The sequence below is a fragment of the Pteropus vampyrus genome, unplaced genomic scaffold (assembly GCF_000151845.1).
Source record: "Pteropus vampyrus isolate Shadow unplaced genomic scaffold, Pvam_2.0 Scaffold41, whole genome shotgun sequence".
Taxonomy (NCBI): Eukaryota; Metazoa; Chordata; class Mammalia; order Chiroptera; family Pteropodidae; genus Pteropus; species Pteropus vampyrus.
The window spans coordinates 5,012,326-5,020,441 of NW_011888822.1; the positions used below are offsets into that span (position 1 = coordinate 5,012,326).

Below are 8,116 nucleotides of genomic sequence, written 5' to 3' on the forward strand. Positions count from 1 at the left end.
AAATACAAAGTAAAACAGCAATGATATATGACTATACCCTAATTAGAATGGCTAAAATCCAGAACACTAATACTGACAAATGCTGATGAGGATATGGAGCAACAGGAACTTTTATTCATTGATGGTAGAAATGCAAAATGGTCCAGTCACTTCGAAGACAGGTTGGGTGTTTCTTACTAACCATACTCTTAATGTATGATCCAGCAGTTGTGCTCCTTGATATTTACTCAAAAAAGCTGAAAACTTATGTCCATTCAAAAACTTGCATGTAGATGTTTATGGTAGCTTTATTCATAATTGCTAAAAGTTGGAAGCGACCAAGATGTCCTTCAGTGGGAGAATGGATAAATAAACTGTGATACATCCAAGACAGGGGAATGTTATTCAGCACTAAAAATAAATGAGCTAACGAGCCATAAATAGATTTGAAGGAAATTTAAATGCATTTTACTAAGTGAAAGAAGCCAATCTGAAAAGGCTACATCTTGTATGATTCCAATCATGCGACATTCTGGAAAAGACAAAACTGTGGTGACAGTAAAATATCAGTGGCTGCCAGGGATTGTGGCTAGATAGGGATGTATAGGAAGAGCATTCAGAGGATTGTTGGGGTACTGAAAATACTCTGTATGATACCATAATGATAGATATATGTCATTATGCATTTGTCCTCGCCACAGAATGTACACCACCAAGAGGGAATCATAATGTAAATTATGGACTTCGGGTGATCATCATGTGTGTAGGTTCATCAATTGTAACAAATGCACCACTCTGGTGAAGGGATGTCAATAGTGGGGAGGCTATGTGTGTGTGGGGACAGGGAAATCTCTGTACCCTCCTCTCAATTTTTTTGCGAACCTACAACTGCTCTAAAAAATGAGACTTAATTAAAAAAAAAAAAGCATGTGATATACCCAAGAATCGAATACACACTTTCATTCAGAGAAACGTGTATTATTTTGCAATTTGAACCCTCATGTGTGCATGTAAACAAAATCCAGGCATACTAAGCTCTAACTAGCAGTTGTTTGCTTCCTAGTGTTAAGTTATAGGCACTACAGTTGTAACACTGTATTCCAAGAATGTGAGTTAATGCTGCTTTTGAAACCATTTTGGCCTTGATGACTACAAATAGTAAATAGCCAGTGTTCTAAGAGCTCATTCTCTAAAGGGAGCAAGCTTCAAGTTCTATTTTACTTGGGCAAATAAGTGACTTGCTCGCTCTCCTTTCTCCCGCTTGTAAAGCTGAATAAGAACAGTACCTATTTCATAGAGTTGCTTTGAGAAACCACTGGAGATCATGCATATAAAGATACTAGCACATAGAAAGGACCCAATAAATAATGTAATTTTTTGTAATTTTTTTTTTCTATTTTTACCAGTCATAAAGTAAGTTAGAACTAAAAGGAATCACTTAAGGGAGAGTGATTGTTACAAACAGTCTCACAATAACAATTTTCTGGCTTACAATAACAATTTCAAAGTTATAAGCTGTTTATATCCTGAAATGATCTTTTCTAAGAAACTTTTCTGGTCTCCAGTTTCCTGACCTCTTAAATGGGCATATAAATACTTGCTTTTATTTTGATGCTATTTTTAAGAATTAAATGAGAAAGTATATGGAAAATTCTTTGAAAATTGACTTTAAAAATTACTACTTGAGCCCCTATTTTGTGAAAGGCACTGGACTAGGTAAGTTGAACAAAACAAGAATAAAACCTGGGGCAATTTTTAAAAGGAAACTATTATAAAAATTTAAGATGGTATCATTATTTAAAAAACTCACAGTCAAAAACTTTAGTATTTGCTTATTTGGTAAAAATGTTTTAAATGAGCTCCATTTCACATTGCCATGCAATAAAATGCATAGTACATTACAAAATAACTGGAATTATTTTAGAAAATAACATCCAGGCCTTGTTTATTCAGCAGTTACTCATTGAGTGTTTCCCACCAACTGGGGTTGGGCTAAGAAGATTCGAATGCTAACATTAACAGCTGGGAAGTTAATCATTGCTCTCTATTTTCATAAGGTTTATAAAAATTTAACTGAACTTTCTTAAGGCACTGAGTCACCTTGTGATCGTGTGGTCGCAGCACAGGACCACAGGGAAAACTGGAGAGCGAGGCTTTTAGCAAGTCCCTTTTTCGCTCTACCTAGGCTGGACAGCCAGAAGGACAAGAACCATTAGTGGTTTCACACTGGGATTCTGAAGCCTGACTAGCCTGGTTCACATTCCTGCCTTAGCACTACTCTAGCAGCCTTTTCTGCCTCTAAGGCTCAGTTTCTTCATCTGTAAAAGGAGGACAATAACAGCATACACCTCAAAGGCTAGCTGTGAGGGTTAAAAGAGATAACACATAAAAGCCCCCTAGAGCAGTGACACACAGGAGGGATCTATTAAATATGTCATGTGATAAAAATTATTAGCTGTTATTGTTTCACTGGTAGTATGCAAAATATCCTGTTTGTAAATTAGTGTGTTGACATTGAGGTTTCTGAAACAAAACAATTTTGTTTTAGAAAGAATCTTCTAAAGGAAAGGAGAGGGAAAAGGAAGAACCAAAAGGAGGGAGGGAGAGAGGGAGGGAAGGAACTGAAGGCTCTAAAGGCCAGGCTCTGCTCTCACAGGGCTATCAATCTAGGTAACAAACACATGCAGACTGATAGTGAGAAGAAGAGTCTGAGGCTTAATTAGATGTAAACAAATGCAAACACTTCCACTTCTCAACTGGCTCCAAGGCCTGATAACACACTGGGAGCAAAAAGTGGAAGCCATGACAGTTCCCTGGCTGTTTTTGTTCTAGTTAGAGCTAAGATCTGCGCTCATTGGGTATGCTCAGGAGTTACTTAGCGAAGCCTTCAGACAAGGCCTCCACAGGACAGGAGAAATAGTCTCCTGGAACCAGAGGAAGATGGATAAACAAGCTAGATGTGGGGGGAAAAAAGATAAAACATAAAAACAAAAACAGCCATAAAACCAATGATGTTCTAATGATAAAGAACAATGTGTTTCCAGAAACTGGGTGGAGGAAGAGCTGACGTTAGGGGTGGGGCAGGTCGGGTGGGGTGGGAGGGGGGACGGAGTTATTCTGTATATAAAAAGCTTAAAAGGGTATGAATGAAAACTCACTAAGGTTTTATTTTTTTAAAGGGTCCTCAATTTGCTAGCTTTAAAATGACAATGAATCCATGGATACTAGGATTGTGTCCCTAAACCCATCTCTCTCTGTGAGCTCTGGGGTGAAAAAAAAGTGACATGCCCGTGTCTGGAAGTGCTCCATGCAGTACTAATGGGAAATGAGTGTAAAGGCCAGTGGAGGGAGAGATATTGCTGAGCCTACTTTTCGGCAGGCCAGAGCCTTATGAACAGTTTCCCTGAGAGTGGTCTATGGAACATTAGTCCCAGAAGATATTTCCAAAAACAAATCAAGTAGGTTTGCAAAAACACTTTGCACAGTATTCACATCTGGGACTTTCTCCAGGCACATCAGCATTTTAAGAGCTTTGAGGAGTCTTGCGGCAAAGAAACCAGTTTACATTTTTTTAACCGTGTAATGGGGAAACTTGTGAGATCTTGGTCAGTTTGTGAGACAGGTGATGGGGACTCAGCATCTCTGGAAATAGAAAGAGATGGAGAAGAGTGTACTGAAGGGCTTCTTCTCAGGGGGAGAAGAAGATGCTGTTGGAAGAAAACAATTGAGAAGCTTGTTGCAGTTCAAGGGGCTGTGGGGGATGGTGGCTAGTGGGAGGCATGTCTGAGGGTCACCACACTGTCTTCTAAGGGGCGAGTGCCTCCAGCAAACTGGGGAGTTAAACTTGCTAATTTAGGTATGCAAGCTGGGCACTACCCCCAAAGGCTCTGCCGTACGCTTCCTCATTCACCATCCTGCAGCTCCTCCAACTAGATGTAGCAACCATGACTACTGTTCTGATAATACTGGCTAACATTTGTTGGGTGCTCTCCTCTGTGTCAGGAACTCTTCTAAGCACTTTCTTTGGATTAATCTGATTATTCATCACAACAACTAGATATGGTAGGAATTATTATCTTCATTACACAAATGAGAAAACTGAGGCACACTTGAAACAATTTGAGAGAATATTTAAAGAATATCTATTCGAAGGAGTATAAAATGCTGAACATACCCGAGATTATATTTTACTCAGAGACTGTTTGGTTTTGCTATTAATACCCTGCAAAATGCTCTTTGGGAAATGTTGGTTTTGACTCATTCCAACTCTTAGCAGTCAGGGGAGTCTGGCCTTTCTGGTTGGTGAGGTGTCAGCTACCCACAGCCACTCTGCACTATCTGTGGTCTGCTTTTGATGGAGGCCCTTTTGTGACATGGCTTGAGATCTTCTAGGCCAGCACTCTCTAGTAGAAATAAAATGTGAGCCACACTTGGAAGGTAAGAATTTCTAGTAGCCACATTAAAAAAAAAAAAAAGTCAAAGAAACAGATAAAATTAACCTTAATAATATTTTCTATTTTATCCAGATATCTCAAATATTATCATTTCAACATGTGGCAGTAGCCGCATTTCAAGTGCTCAGGAGACACAGGGGACTACTGGCTACTGTATAGGATGGTGCATTCCAGGCATTAAGTGTTTTCAGAGTAAATACTAGAGAGAGGCAAGGTGATATGCTAAATAAGAGTTTGAGGTTGAGAGTCAGAGACCAGTGTTCAAATCCCAGCTGCTCCACATTTAATCTGTGTGACCCTGGGCAAGTCACTTAAATCCTCGCTTTCCTCATCTGTGAAATGGGGATGATAATGGGTCCTTCCTCACAGGGAAGTTAAATATCTTAATACATATAAAGCAGTAAAACAGGACCTGGGGCATAGTAGGTGCTCTATGGGTGGTATTGGCTGTGGTGACTCATTCCTGAAGGTGAGTACTCTTAAGGCTGCAAGAATGAAGTGGCTGCAGGGCTTCCTGCTATCTGACATTTGTTGCAGCTTGTGGGTGGCCCTGAGGTTGAATGAACATAATGCCTGTGGTGGGTCGAAGTATCACTCCCATATCAGAGATTAAAGAGCAGATGGGCAGGAGCTCTTTAAAAAGGCTTCTAAGCAGCTCCTGGAGAGCATATCTCCCACATTCCTTCGATACACAAGTCTCCCAGTTTACACAGGACTGAGGACGAGTTTATACACCACTGCCTGCAGCACAAACTCTTTCTTGTCCTGATGTCCATGTTCCTGTGACCATGGCAATGAGTGGTTGCAAGGGCATGCTATACTGATTGTAGTGGAACTCACTAGGAACCCTCCCAACCATAGGCCACCTTCCTACGGCACCCACACCCTGGCCCAGCTCAGGTAGTTAGTTGCTGTAAATTCGGCTCTTGCTGTAAATTATTCCTTAAATAAATTAAAAGCCTAATATCTTTCTCCCTAACCTTGAGATAACTTAAATGATCTCACTAGTTTATTCTTAATTGTTCTTACACTTAAATCCAGTGGCACTACCAAAATCTCATTTGAGTAGCACTTTTGAACATCCTATTTCTAGGCATCTTTAACAGACAGCTTTTCCTTGATTTGCAGCCTGGAAAGAACACAGGACTGGTAAGTAAGAGTCCTGTGTTCAGGACCCATTTTCCCATTTATTCTAGCTCCAAGCTTATGAATCCCTTCAAAATTCTGAGCCTGATCTTATTATCACGAAGTGAAAGACTGGAACAGAAGTTCTCTCTAAAATCCTCTCCAGTATTAAAAATGCATGAGTTCTCATATTTTACAAGATAAAAGTGAATAATGCTGGTCTACAGCCATGCCACCCTGAACGTGCCCGATACTCGTCTGATCTCGGAAGCTTAGCAGGGTTGGGCCTGGTTAGTACTTAGATGGGAGACTACCTAGGAATACCAGGTGCTGTAGGCATTAAAAAAAAAAAAAAAGTGAATAATGCCGAAAAATGAAGTCCTAAGGTTCAAAGGGGACAAAACCCAACAGAGTCTCTTGGCCTCTTCTGTCACTCTTAGAGAGGGTATAGAAGAAATGACTAAACAGTAGGCAGAGTGAGCAGGTAAGAGGAGACAGAATAACACCAACAGAGACAGACCAGCACAAAACAGGTGGGCTGTAGCTGATGTTAAATAATGTCAAGGATGGTACGGTGTACACTATCTCCAATACTTACTGTAAAGTTTTAATTTTGGACATGCTAAAACAGATAACAGTTTCTGAAAACCACTTTCATTCTCTCTAATCTGATTTACACTAGAATAGCACCTAATGTGAGGATTAGGAAACTCTCTTAAAAAACAAAAAACAGTGCATTATCAAAGTTACCTTTGGACAAACTCTTATATTGTCCACAAAGCACAGGATAAGAACTTTGGGAGATAATGGGGTCATATCTCCCATTTCTCTTTCCCTAAAAGCTTGTGGTCATACAGGGATTAATCTCACACCACTGACTCTTCTATGTCTACTCTGTCTCACTGTCCTCTGCCTTTCTCTTTCTCTCCTGTGTGCATTATGAGCAAAAGAACACAGTTGCATTCTTAGGTATCCAAAGCTTCCTTTGTAATCCTTTAACCTACTAGCCAAGAGAACACGTTCCCATCATAAAGTAGACTGACTTAAAATTGACAGTCGTGCTTGTAGATGCAAATTAGAAATAAAAAACAATATCATGCCTTTTCTGTTGGCATATGCAATGATTTTAAATAACAAGTCCTAAATAAGTCTTTCCTACTCCATGGCTCTTCTGCTATATCTTGGACAAACTCTATACGGCGTTCTCCATTACTCTTTCCTGCAGTGTGGTCCTGTGACAGCATGAAATCTATGGTGCGTGAAATGCTTGCAATAAAATAAGGAAGCCGTGTATGAAATAAGTGTCTGTAAATGAAGACAATGAAAAGAACAAGCCATAGTCTCGGGGAAAATATTTGCAAACTACTTATCTGATAAAGAGCTTATATCCAGAATACATGGAAAACACTCAAATTTCAATAAGAAAACATTCCAATTTTTTTTTAATGGGCAAAAGATTTGAATAGAGACTTTACCAAAGAAGATACACGGATGGCAAATAAGCACATAAAGACATAAATATATGCTTAGCCATTAGGGAAAAGCAAATTAAAACTATGATGAAATACCACTACAAATCTATTAGAATGGCTAAAATTAAACAAACAAACAAACAAAGTATCAGTAATACCAAGTGCTAGCAAGAGTATGGTGGAAATGGAAGTTTTATTTCCTGCTGGTGGGACTTTAAAATGGTACTCTCACTTTGAAAAATAGATGGGCAGTTTCTTACAAAGTTAAACATATTCTTACCATATAACCCAGTGATCTCACTCCTAAGTATTTACCTAAATGAAATGAAAACTTACGTTGACTCAAAAACCTGTATGCAAATATTGGTAATGGTTTCATCTGTAATTGTCAAAATATTGTCCCTCAACCGGTATTGGCTAAACAAACTATAGTATATCCATACAATGGAACACTACGCACAATTAAAAAAAAAATATATGAATCATTGATAAAGGAAACACCCAGATGAACCTCAAAAGCACTATGCTTAGTTATTCTATTTATATGACATGCTAAACTTTAGAGACAGAAAACAGGGCACTGACTGCAAAGGGCACTAGGAATTATTCTCTATCTTGACTGTGATGATGGTTACACGACTGTATGCATTTGCTGAAACTTGCAGAATATAAAGAATGACAGTTACTGCATGTAAATTATACCGTAATAGAAAAATGGAAAGATAAAACTAGAAAAAAAATTGTAAAAAAATAAACAACAGAAAATGCTGAGGCCGATCACATCAACTTGAAGTTTTTCCACACACCATAGGCCAACTGCATTTCAACACCCCACTCTAATTCTAATGTCACATGAGAGATGAGGATCAATAAAAAAGAAAACATTTGTCAACATTTGCCGTTCATTTGATTTTGTTCCATCTCGAAACTCATCAAACCATCATATCTTGCATTTCCTCATGTTCCTTTTTGTGATATTCAGAATGCTTCCTATTTATTAATGATTTTCAATTGTACAGAACATCTATGCAGAAGTCTGGACAGACTTTGGTCACCCATAAATGGCTACAAAATGATTGTATAATA

General features: G+C 38.8%; 1 protein-coding gene and 1 pseudogene across 1 annotated transcript in view; one reads left to right on the forward strand and one right to left on the reverse strand.

Moving 5' to 3' along the window:
• Positions 1–8,116, reverse strand: part of ADAMTS9 (ADAM metallopeptidase with thrombospondin type 1 motif 9) — a 154,526-nt gene that overhangs the window by 131,100 nt on the left and 15,310 nt on the right. The window lies entirely within an intron of this gene.
• LOC111738643 lies at positions 5,778–5,897 on the forward strand (annotated as a pseudogene).